The 12,500-nt window shown below is 60.5% G+C and overlaps 1 non-coding gene across 1 annotated transcript; it reads right to left on the bottom strand.

Annotated features, from left to right (window-relative positions):
• Window positions 1–1,606: 1,606 nt before the first annotated feature.
• Window positions 1,607–3,421, bottom strand: LOC142793749 (small subunit ribosomal RNA). Its single transcript, XR_012891791.1, has one exon. It is a non-coding gene; the product is annotated as a small subunit ribosomal RNA (ribosomal RNA).
• Window positions 3,422–12,500: the final 9,079 nt, after the last annotated feature.

Genomic DNA, 12,500 nt, shown 5'->3' with positions numbered 1-12,500 from the left:
CCGCGCCTTTTTCGGCTGCCGCAAATCGAGCAAACGGTGTGTTTCGGACGGCGTTTCGCTTCCGCTACTTGCGAGTGCTTTCGTGGTCCACCCCTCTATAAATACTCGGGAGGCGTCGAAGCCGGTTCTCCAAGCCGGACCCGTAGGTATCGTTGTGTGCTCGCTCTCATTGGCCCGCCTAACCAGAAAATGCCTGCGGTACACCCATTTGGATAAGAGTGCACGCAGATGCGGGCCTCGACGGCTACACATTTCCTCGGGCGGCCGCCTCCCGGCCTCCGTGGAGCGCGGGATGCACGGTCCCATCGACAAGCCTCTCCCGTTTTTACCGTGGCGTCGCGGTTCACCACGGCGGGCGGGTCGGTCTCCTCCGCATAAAAAGGGGGACCCCCGCTTTTTGTTCCACGAAATCGCACAAGCTTTTTTCGCATCCACGGTTTGCCACCGCACACCAAAATGCCGATCCGGCTGCCTACTTTAGCCAACAGGTGGAGCCAGGCGCGCCGTACTTGCGCGGCACTTCCCACGTCCACCGAAGTCGGTGCCAAGGACCACTTTCGGCGCCGGAGCCGCGTACGAGCCTACTCGAGGCGGAAGAACGAAGCCAGCAAGGGCCTGGCCGCAAGTGCGTTCAATTGTCGGGACGTCCAAGTCCCTCGTTCTTCCGTGCTTCCTCTTTCGGCAAGTCGTTGCGGCACCTTCCCAAAGCGCGCAGACCCGCTAATCGCGACGAGCGCGACGTGGCCGTGCCGCCTTTCCCTCGGCAGCAAGCAAAACGCCTGGCAACGTCGACGCTCCCCTAACCGCGATCTCGCACCGTGTTTCGTGTGGCGAATTCAAAAGCCGGCCGGCGCTGCTGCAACCATTACGGTCGGTACGCATACGCCGCGGAGGGCGGGACGGTCATCGGAGCGTGCGGTTCCTCCATCGAGTACTGCGCACCTCGGCCGTCGCATCGCCGTGCCATGACCGGCCGCGCGTCAACGCGAACCGGTGCCAGCGAGATCCCTCGCCTGCAAGAACCGACCGGCAGCCTCCGTCACCCGAGGACGCGGAGGCGCTTGCCGCGGACGGCGGGACGGTATGCACTGGTGCACAGCGGACCCGTCACATCGCCAGTTCCTTGACCGACCGCCGACGCTTGTGCCGTTCCTCTCGTACTTGGGAGTCGCCGCGCGATTGTCGGGTCTCGTTCTTGCACGCTCGAACGGTCGGGAGGGCACTCGGCTGGCGTTTCGGGAACGCGCAGCCTCGCCTTCTACCGACGTAACCACGACTCGCCGTTCGCGCTCCGCCGCTCCTGTTTACAGTACTAGGCGGTCCCGCAGCGGTCGGGTCGCGCATTTCGAGCGCTTCGAGCCACGGTGCAGTGGCGGGTCGAAAGCCGACCTATGAGTGCGTTGCGCCGTTTGTACCCGCGTCCGCCACCTGGCCGACCGTCCAAGGTCGCGGTGTTGGCGTCCGCTGGGCGCAACAATTTGTCACGGGGTGCCGCTCCACATTCAGGCAGCCCCGTGGGGAAAAGCCGACCCCGCGTCCAAACGGGGTCAGCGGCAGAAAGTGTCGGGCGCAGACGCAGCTGAGGCGCTCACCCTTCACAATCCGTTAATGATCCTTCCGCAGGTTCACCTACGGAAACCTTGTTACGACTTTTACTTCCTCTAAATGATCAAGTTTGGTCATCTTTCCAACAGACCGGCGCAACCGAAAGGCCGCGCCGGACATCGGTCCGAAGACCTCACTAAATCATTCAATCGGTAGTAGCGACGGGCGGTGTGTACAAAGGGCAGGGACGTAATCAACGCGAGCTTATGACTCGCGCTTACTGGGAATTCCTCGTTCAAGGGGAACAATTGCAAGCCCCTATCCCAATCACGAAAGAAGTTCCACGGGTTACCCAGTCTTTTCAGACAGGGATAAAGACACGCTGCTTCCTTCAGTGTAGCGCGCGTGCGGCCCCGGACATCTAAGGGCATCACAGACCTGTTATTGCTCTGTTTCGTGCGGCTAGGAGCCGCTTGTCCCTCTAAGAAGGTTGTAAGGTGCTGGGAACCCCGCACCTATTTAATAGGCTAGAGTCTCGTTCGTTATCGGAATTAACCAGACAAATCGCTCCACCAACTAAGAACGGCCATGCACCACCATCCACCGAATCAAGAAAGAGCTCTCAATCTGTCAATCCTCCCAGTGTCCGGGCCGGGTAAGTTTTCCCGTGTTGAGTCAAATTAAGCCGCAGGCTCCACTCCTGGTGGTGCCCTTCCGTCAATTCCTTTAAGTTTCAGCTTTGCAACCATACTTCCCCCGGAACCCAAATACTTTGGTTTCCCGGAAGCTGCCCGCCGAGTCATTTGAGTAACTCAGGCGGATCGCTGGTTGGCATCGTTTATGGTCAGAACTAGGGCGGTATCTGATCGCCTTCGAACCTCTGACTTTCGTTCTTGATCAATGAAAACATTCTTGGCAAATGCTTTCGCAGTAGTTCGTCTTGCGACGGTCCAAGAATTTCACCTCTAGCGCCGCAATACGAATGCCCCCGTCCGTCCCTCTTAATCATTACCTCGTATTCCAAAAACCAACAGAACAGAAACGAGGTCTTGTTCTATTATTCCATGCAAGTTTATTCAGGCGACTCGCCTGCGTTGAGCACTCTAATTTTTTCAAAGTAAAAGCACCGGCCATCTCGAGGCACACAATGAAGTGCACCAAGAAAGAACCGGCATGATGTTCAGTCCGAGCCGTCGCATCGGGTAGATGCACTACTCGTCTGGAACTGAGATCCAACTACGAGCTTTTTAACCGCAGCAGCTTTAGTATACGCTATTGGAGCTGGAATTACCGCGGCTGCTGGCACCAGACTTGCCCTCCAATTGATCCTCGTTAAAGGATTTAGAGTGTACTCATTTCAATTACGGGGCCTCAAAAGAGTCCCGTATTGTTATTTTTCGTCACTACCTCCCCGTGCCGGGAGTGGGTAATTTGCGCGCCTGCTGCCTTCCTTGGATGTGGTAGCCGTTTCTCAGGCTCCCTCTCCGGAATCGAACCCTGATTCTCCGTTACCCGTAACAACCATGGTAAGCAAGTAACCTACCATCGAAAGTTGATAAGGCAGACACTTGAAAGAAACGTCGCCGGCTCGTGGCCATGCGATCAGCACAAAGTTATCCAGAGTCACCACACAATACGGGCCGAAACCCGATCGATCTTGGTCTAATAAAAGCACCCGTTACCCAAAGGGCTCCAGGCTCACTGCATGTATTAGCTCTAGAATTGCCACAGTTATCCAAGTAGGAAGAAACGATCTAAGGAACCATAACTGATTTAATGAGCCATTCGCGGTTTCGCCTTATTTCGGCATGTACTTAGACATGCATGGCTTAATCTTTGAGACAAGCATATGATTACTGGCAGGATCAACCAGGTAATCGTTCGACTGCGCGTCCGTCCTCGCCCTCGGCGGGCCGGACGCAGTCTGTGTGCGGCGGAGGCCACCTTCAGGCGCCCCAACACGCTTATTTTGCACTCCGAGATGACGGCGTTCGAGCTCGCTACGGCACAACCTTCCCGAAAGACGAGTGGGAGCCGTGCGGCAAGAAGCACGTTCATGCTCGCTCTTTTTCGTTGCATCGACTCGGTCGCGCCGTGCGGGTTGCCCAAGCCCGCTGCACTGTCGGTGGACCGGCCGGAACTAGCAACGGAGCCGAGACTGCAAAGCCGCCAGACGACGGGTCACGCCCGCGTCTTCGGCGCTTTCGCATCTGAATCGCCCGAGGACGACACGGAACACACCTCGATATCGTGGTAAAACGGCACCGTCCGACAACCAGCCCCTAACGCATCAAGCGGATGAGGCTGCAGACGACTGCCGTGGATTCCCCTGGAGCAGACCCGAGGACACGCTTGACGAGGCCGAAGCCCGCCGCATATCAGACACCCGGTCGCTTTCGCGTACGCCGCTCACGAGAACCCCCACATAATAGCAGCGATAAGTACCCAGACCTCCTTGGGCCCTAATACGAGCGTACTCGAGAAAATTTCACCGCGGGTGTGCCCCGAAACGTGTGGCATGTTGAGCGTGCCACAAGTCTACGTCGCTCTCAAACCCGCCGAGGTCGTAGAATTTGCGACCCTACTCACGAAATTCCCACCGAGGATACGGCCGCAAACGTACCGCACCTTGGGTAGGCCACGAGTTTGTGCAACACTACGCTGACGGCACAGCACCGAGGTCGTGCGCGCACGCACGGGAAAATTCCGCCGCGGTTTCTGCCGAAAACGTGAGGCACCACGACTCTCCGCAAGTTCGCGTCGACTGCGAAAGACCGAAGTCGTGAACGACGTGTCCGCTACTCGCCGCCGACACGCTGGACACCAAACGTACAACGACTCGACGGCGTCGTAGAGGCCCACGACGCGGTTTTCCTTAACGACGTCTCGGCGTGGCACCGACAGGTTAGAACGGCCGACCAACGTTCCCTGTCCGCCGTTCGGCTCAGTCGAAGGGCTCGGCGACTTCGGCAACGCTGCGAAGCCGCACGGTGACGCACGCCATGTCCCCATTTTTTTTTTCTTTCTGCGTCTGCCGGGGTGCCCCTATAATAGCAGCGATAAGCACCCAGACCGCCGTGGGTCGCTCGCCCCGGCTGACGTGGTTTTTCGTACTCCTGCGGCGGTCGCCGTCAAGCACGTCCAAATACGCTACTTTCGTGGGCGCATTCACGCTCTTTCGCTTCGCCGGAGTGCCAGCACTCACTCTGCCAAAAACGGCGAACATCCGAGCGGCGGTTCCCACTTTTGCGTCGGCGTCGCAAACCCCGCCCCGGCAGACGAGGTTTGCCGTACTCGTGCGACGGTGGCCGGCGGGCACGTCGAAAGACGCCGATATCGTGCGCGAATTGGCGCACCTTGGCTTCACCGGAGTGCCGCCACTGACTCCTCCAAAAACGGCGAAGATCCGAGCGGCGCTTCCCACTTTCGCATCGGCGTCCCGAACTCCGCCCCGGCTGACGCGGTTTACCGTACTCGTGCGACGGTCGCCGGCGAGCACGTGGAAAGACGCCGATATCGTGCCCGAATCGGCTCCGTTCGGCTTCGCCGGAGTGCCAGCACTGGCTCGGCGAAAGACGACGAACATCCGAGCGACGGTTCTCACTATTGCGTACGCGTCGCAAACCCCGCCCCGGCAGACGCACTTTGCCGTACTCGTGCGACGGTCGCCGGCGAGCACGTAGAAAGACGCCGATATCGTGCCGGAATCGGCCCCGTTTGGCTTCGCCGGAGTGCCAGCACTCACTCGGCCACAAACGGCGAACATCCGAGCGGCGGTTCCCACTTAGCCGTCGGCGTCCCGAACTCCGCCCCGGCAGACGCGGTTGCCGAGCTCGTGCGACTAGCGACCGCGAAGCCGTCTCGCGACGCCGCTTTCGTGCGCGGCTCCCACTGCGACCTGGGTCACCCGAGGTCGACGAGCAAAAAAGAATGTCGAAAAAAATTTTTTTTTTTTTTTTGCGTCTGCCGGGGTGCCCCTATAATAGCAGCGATAAGCACCCAGACCGCCATGGGTCGCTCGCCCCGGCTGACGTGGTTTTTCGTTTTCCTGCGGTGGTCGTCGTCAAGCACGTCCAAACACGCCACTTTCGTGGGCGCATTCGCGCTCTTTCGCTTCGCCGGAGTGCCAGCACTCACTCTGCCAAAAACGGCGAACATCCGAGCGGCGGTTCCCACTTTTGCGTCGGCGTCGCAAACCCCGCCCCGGCAGACGAGGTTTGCCGTACTCGTGCGACGGTGGCCGGCGGGCACGTCGAAAGACGCCGATATCGTGCGCGAATTGGCGCACCTTGGCTTCACCGGAGTGCCGCCACTGACTCCTCCAAAAACGGCGAAGATCCGAGCGGCGCTTCCCACTTTCGCATCGGCGTCCCGAACTCCGCCCCGGCTGACGCGGTTTACCGTACTCGTGCGACGGTCGCCGGCGAGCACGTGGAAAGACGCCGATATCGTGCCCGAATCGGCTCCGTTCGGCTTCGCCGGATTGCCAGCACTGGCTCGGCGAAAGACGACGAACATCCGAGCGACGGTTCTCACTATTGCGTACGCGTCGCAAACCCCGCCCCGGCAGACGCACTTTGCCGTACTCGTGCGACGGTCGCCGGCGAGCACGTAGAAAGACGCCGATATCGTGCCGGAATCGGCCCCGTTTGGCTTCGCCGGAGTGCCAGCACTCACTCGGCCACAAACGGCGAACATCCGAGCGGCGGTTCCCACTTAGCCGTCGGCGTCCCGAACTCCGCCCCGGCAGACGCGGTTGCCGAGCTCGTGCGACTAGCGACCGCGAAGCCGTCTCGCGACGCCGCTTTCGTGCGCGGCTCCCACTGCGACCTGGGTCACCCGAGGTCGACGAGCAAAAAAGAATGTCGAAAAAAATTTTTTTTTTTTTTTTGCGTCTGCCGGGGTGCCCCTATAATAGCAGCGATAAGCACCCAGACCGCCATGGGTCGCTCGCCCCGGCTGACGTGGTTTTTCGTTTTCCTGCGGTGGTCGTCGTCAAGCACGTCCAAACACGCCACTTTCGTGGGCGCATTCGCGCTCTTTCGCTTCGCCGGAGTGCCAGCACTCACTCTGCCAAAAACGGCGAACATCCTAGTGGCGGTTCCCACTTTTGCGTCGGCGTCGCCAACCCCGCCCCGGCATACGCGGTTTGCCGTACTCGTGCGGCGGTGGCCGGCGGGCACGTCGAAAGACACCGATATCGTGCGCGAGTCGATGCTTCTTGGTCTCGCAGGAGGGCCGCCACTCACTCCTGCAAAAACGGCGAAGATCCGAGCGGCGCTTCCCACTTTTTCGTCGGCGTCGCAAACCTCGCCCCGGCAGACGCGCTTTGCCGTACTCGTGCGACGGTCGCCGGCGAGCACGTCGAAATACGCCGATATCGTGCCCGAATCGGCCCCGTTTCGCTTCGCCGGAGTGCCAGCACTCGCTCGGCCAAAGACGACGAACATCCGAGCGACGGTTCCCACTATTGCGTACGCGTCGCGAACCCCGCCCCGGCAGACGCGGTTTGCCGTACTCGTGCGGCGGTGGCCGGCGGGCACGTCGAAAGACGCCGATATCGTGCACGAATTGGCGCTCCTTGGCTTCACCGGAGTGCCAGCACTCACTCGGCCAAAAACGGCGAACATCCGAGCAGCGGTACCCACTTAGCCGTCGGCATCCCGAACTCCGCGCCGGCTGACGCGGTTGCCGAGCTCGTGCGACTAGCGACCGCGAACGCGTCTCGCGACGCCGCTTTCGTGCGCGGCTCCCATTGCGACCTGGGTTACCCGAGCTCGACCAGCAAAAAAGAAGGTCGAAAATTTTTTTTTTTTTTCTGCGTCTGCCGGGGTGCCCCTATAATAGCAGCGATAAGCACCCAGACCGCCGTGTGTCGCTCGCCCCGGCTGACGTGGTTTTTCGTACTCCTGCAGCGGTCGCCGTCACGCACGTCCAAATACGCCACTTTCGTGGGCGCATTCGCGCTCTTTCGCGTCGCCGGAGTGCCAGCACTCACTCTGCCAAAAACGGCCAACATCCGAGCGGCGGTTCCCACTTTTGCGTCGGCGTCGTAAACCCCGCCCCGGCAGACGCGGTTTGCCCTACTCGTGCGACGGTCGCCGGCGAGCGCGTCGAAAGACGCCGATATCGTGCGCTAATTGGCGCTCCTTGGCTTCTCCGGAGTGCCGCCACTCACTCCTCCAAAAACGGCGAAGATCCGAGCGGCGTTCTCCACTTTCGCATCGGCGTCCCGAACTCCGCCCGGGCTGACGCGGTTTACCGTACTCGTGCGACGGTCGCCGGCGGGCACGTCGAAAGACGCCGATATCGTGCCGTAATCGGCCCCGTTTGGCTTCGCCCGAGTGCCAGCACTCACTCGGCCAAAAACGGCGAACATCCGAGCAGCGTTTCCCACTTTCGCATCGGCGTCCCGAAGCCCGCCCCGGCAGACGCGGTTTGCCCTACTCGAGCGACGGTCGCCGGCGATCACGTCGAAAGGCGCCGAATTCGTGCACGAATCGATGCTTCTTGGTCTCGCAGGAGGGCCGCCACTCACTCCTGCAAAAACGGCGAAGATCCGAGTTGCGCTTCCCACTTTTTCGTCGGCGTCCCGAACTACGCCCCGGCTGACGCGGTTTACCGTACTCGTGCGACGGTCGCCGGCGGGCACTTCAAAATACGCCGATTTCGTGGGCGCATTCACGCTGTTTCGCTTCCCCGGAGTGCCAACACTCACTCTGCCGAAAGCGGCGATCATCCGAGCGGCGGTTCCCACTTTTGCGTCGGCTTCGCAAACGGCGCCCCGGCAGACGCGCTCGTGCGACGTACTCGTGCGACGGTCGCCGGCGAGCACGTCGAAAGACGCCGATATCGTGCTCGAATCGACCCCGTTTCGCTTCGCCGGAGTGCTGCCAGTCACGGCGCAGAAAACGGCGAACAAGTGTTTTTTTTTTTTTTTTTCCTAGAATTTGTGTTATAGAAGGCACATTTGATATCGGACGATAATTTTCAACTTTATCACGCGCACCGATTTTCGTGTAGAGGTTTGCAAGTTTATGGGAATTTCTCCACTTGGAATAATGCGATTTAGTAGTACTACGAGAACTTCATGGATGTACTCAAGGGTACGGGGCAAGTCAGTTACGTCAACACCTGCAGATTTTTTACACTTCAAACTGAAAATTGTTGGTTGTGAGTCCTCGTGTGATATTAAAGGCCGATTCGCTAACACATAGAACAAAGAAAGAAAGGAAGAAAAAACGCCCGCGCTCGCTCAAGAAACCTGGGTTCGCAACAAGTGGCAACAACAAGCAACCGAGCGAGTGCGCCAAAACCCGTGGCGGCCGAACAAACGCGAAGTCCCAACCGCGTCAGCCGGGGCGGCACGGGACAGGAAAAATCACTTCAGCCGGGGCGGCGGGGCACCGAATAAACCTCGTCACCTCGTCGCAGGATAAAAGAGGAAACAAAAAGTCTAAACAGCGTCTGCTGGAGCGAATGCGTAATAAAACAACAACAACAACAAAAAAAAAAAACACCCGCGCTCAAGAAGTCTGCAATCACCACAAAAGGCGACTGTGACCGAGCAGCGTCAGCCGGGGCCGTGCGGAAACGGAAAAACCGCGACTACCGGGGCGTCGAGGCACCGAAAAATCCACTTCAGCCGCGGCGAAAAAAAAAACAAAAAGAAAGACGGAGGGGGGGGGGGAACCACGTCTGCCGGGGCGAAGGAAAAAAAAAAACGCGTCTGCCGGGGCGAGCCCGGGTGCGGCACCACCGGGAAAACTGTGGCAAACAGACATGGCGATCGAGTGAGTGGGCCGCCAGCCAGGCTCAGCCAAAAAGTGCAAAGTCCGAACTGCGTCAGCCGGGGCGGCAAAAACCACGTCAGCCGGGGCGGCGCAAAAAACCGCGTCTGCCGGGGCGGCACGAAACCGCGTCAGCCGGGGCGGCGCGAAAACTGCGTCAGCCGGGGCGAAAGAAAAAAAAAAAAAAAACGCGTCTGCCGGGGCGAGCCCGGGTGCGGCACCACCGGGAAAACTGTGGCAAACAGACATGGCGATCGAGTGAGTGGGCCGCCAGCCAGGCACAGCCGAAAAGTGCAAAGTCCGAACCGTGTCAGCCGGGGCGGCAAAAAACCGCGTCAGCCGGGGCGGCGCAAAAAACCGCGTCTGCCGGGGCGGCACGAAACCGCGTCAGCCGGGGCGGCGCGAAAACTGCGTCAGCCGGGGCGAGCCCGGGTGCGGCACCACCGGGAAAACTGTGGCAAACAGACATGGCGATCGAGTGAGTGGGCCGCCAGCCAGGCTCAGCCAAAAAGTGCCAAGTCCGAACTGCGTCAGCCGGGGCGGCAAAAAACCGCGTCAGCCGGGGCGGCGCAAAAAACCGCGTCTGCCGGGGCGGCGCGAAAACCGCGTCTGCCGGGGCGGCGCGAAAACTGCGTCAGCCGGGGCGAAAGAAAAAAAAAACGCGTCTGCCGGGGCGAGCCCGGGTGCGGCACCACCGGGAAAACTGTGGCAAACAGACATGGCGATCGAGTGAGTGGGCCGCCAGCAAGGCTCAGCCAAAAAGTGCTAAGTCCGAACTGCGTCAGCTGGGGCGGCAAAAAACCGCGTCTGCCGGGGCGGCACGAAACCGCGTCAGCCGGGGCGGCGCGAAAACCGCGTCTGCCGGGGCGGCACGAAACCGCGTCAGCCGGGGCGGCGCGAAAACTGCGTCAGCCGGGGCGAGCCCGGGTGCGGCACCACCGGGAAAACTGTGGCAAACAGACATGGCGATCGAGTGAGTGGGCCGCCAGCCAGGCACAGCCGAAAAGTGCTAAGTCCGAACTGCGTCAGCCGGGGCGGCAAAAACCGCGTCAGCCGGGGCGGCGCGAAAACCGCGTCTGCCGGGGCGGCACGAAACCGCGTCAGCCGGGGCGGCGCGAAAACTGCGTCAGCCGGGGCGAGCCCGAAGCGGCACCACCGGGAAAACTGTGGCTAACAGACATGGCGATCGAGTGAGTGGGCCACCAGCCAGGCTCAGCCAAAAAGTGCTAAGTCCGAACTGCGTCAGCCGGGGCGGCAAAAACCGCGTCAGCCGGGGCGGCGCAAAAAACCGCGTCTGCCGGGGCGGCACGAAACCGCGTCAGCCGGGGCGGCGCGAAAACTGCGTCAGCCGGGGCGAAAGAAAAAAAAAAAACGCGTCTGCCGGGGCGAGCCCGGGTGCGGCACCACCGGGAAAACTGTGGCAAACAGACATGGCGATCGAGTGAGTGGGCCGCCAGCCAGGCACAGCCGAAAAGTGCCAAGTCCGAACTGCGTCAGCCGGGGCGGCAAAAAACCGCGTCAGCCGGGGCGGCGCAAAAAACCGCGTCTGCCGGGGCGGCACGAAACCGCGTCAGCCGGGGCGGCGCGAAAACTGCGTCAGCCGGGGCGAGCCCGGGTGCGGCACCACCGGGAAAACTGTGGCAAACAGACATGGCGATCGAGTGAGTGGGCCGCCAGCCAGGCTCAGCCAAAAAGTGCCAAGTCCGAACTGCGTCAGCCGGGGCGGCGCAAAAAACCGCGTCTGCCGGGGCGGCGCGAAAACCGCGTCTGCCGGGGCGGCGCGAAAACTGCGTCAGCCGGGGCGAAAGAAAAAAAAAACGCGTCTGCCGGGGCGAGCCCGGGTGCGGCACCACCGGGAAAACTGTGGCAAACAGACATGGCGATCGAGTGAGTGGGCCGCCAGCAAGGCTCAGCCAAAAAGTGCCAAGTCCGAACTGCGTCAGCCGGGGCGGCAAAAAACCGCGTCTGCCGGGGCGGCACGAAACCGCGTCAGCCGGGGCGGCGCGAAAACCGCGTCTGCCGGGGCGGCACGAAACCGCGTCAGCCGGGGCGGCGCGAAAACTGCGTCAGCCGGGGCGAGCCCGGGTGCGGCACCACCGGGAAAACTGTGGCAAACAGACATGGCGATCGAGTGAGTGGGCCGCCAGCCAGGCACAGCCGAAAAGTGCTAAGTCCGAACTGCGTCAGCCGGGGCGGCAAAAACCGCGTCAGCCGGGGCGGCGCAAAAACCGCGTCTGCCGGGGCGAATGCAAAAAAAACAAAGAAAAAAGCCCGCGCTTAATCAAAAGAAAACAAAGAAAAAAGCTTGCGCTTAATCAAAAGAAAACAAACAAAAAAAGTTCGCGCTTAAGCCTGGCGGTGGAACCACCGGGGCAAACAGACCTGGCGATCGAGTGAGTGGGCCGCCAGCCGGGGTGAGCCAAAAAGTGCAAAGTCGGAACCGCGTCAGCCGGGGCGGCGCGAAAACCGCGTCAGCCGGGGCGGCGCAAAAACTGCGTCAGCCGGGGCGGCACGGAAAAACGAAAACCGCGTCAGCCGGGGCGGCACGGAAAAACGAAAACCACGTCAGCCGGGGCGACATCAAAATGAGGAAAAAAAAAAAAAACTGCCTTAGGACACCTGCGTACACTTTCATGCGTTTGGGCATATCTCTCTGTAACACGCGCGCCCCTCGTTACGCGCGGCACTCTGTTTTCTCCGACACCCATATTTCGGCGGCATGTGGCACGCGCGCCCGTCCCTACGCACGGCACACCGCAGTGCTTTCTCGATATTTTTCTTTTCCTCCAACACCGTCATCTATAGGCTTTTAGTGACCTGTTGCTCGTGGCAAAAGTTCGCTAGCTCTGACACCTCTTGCATGCGCACCGTTTTTGCGCACGGTGCTATGCCGCAAAGCACGGCAGTCGCATGCGTTTCTCTCAGGCACCTCTTTTTTGACACAACGCTGTGGTGCTTAGAAACACACCCGCCGCTTTTGCGCACAGAACTCCACCGTACAGCACGGTAGTCACGTTTGTTCCACACGAACAGCAGTGTGCATCGTGCTACGACACTTTGAAAGCTTTTTCTTCCGAGTCTCGACCGCGCTGTTCCTTTCGTACTTGGCGCGGTTTTGGGACCAGCTTTGTTTTAAACCCCTACTGCGCGCCGTTCCTTTCGTAC

The sequence above is a fragment of the Rhipicephalus microplus genome, unplaced genomic scaffold (genome assembly GCF_043290135.1).
Source record: "Rhipicephalus microplus isolate Deutch F79 unplaced genomic scaffold, USDA_Rmic scaffold_328, whole genome shotgun sequence".
Taxonomy (NCBI): Eukaryota; Metazoa; Arthropoda; class Arachnida; order Ixodida; family Ixodidae; genus Rhipicephalus; species Rhipicephalus microplus.
The sequence above is the reverse complement of the archived record's forward strand: the minus strand, read 5'-3'. Positions and strand labels throughout refer to the sequence as shown.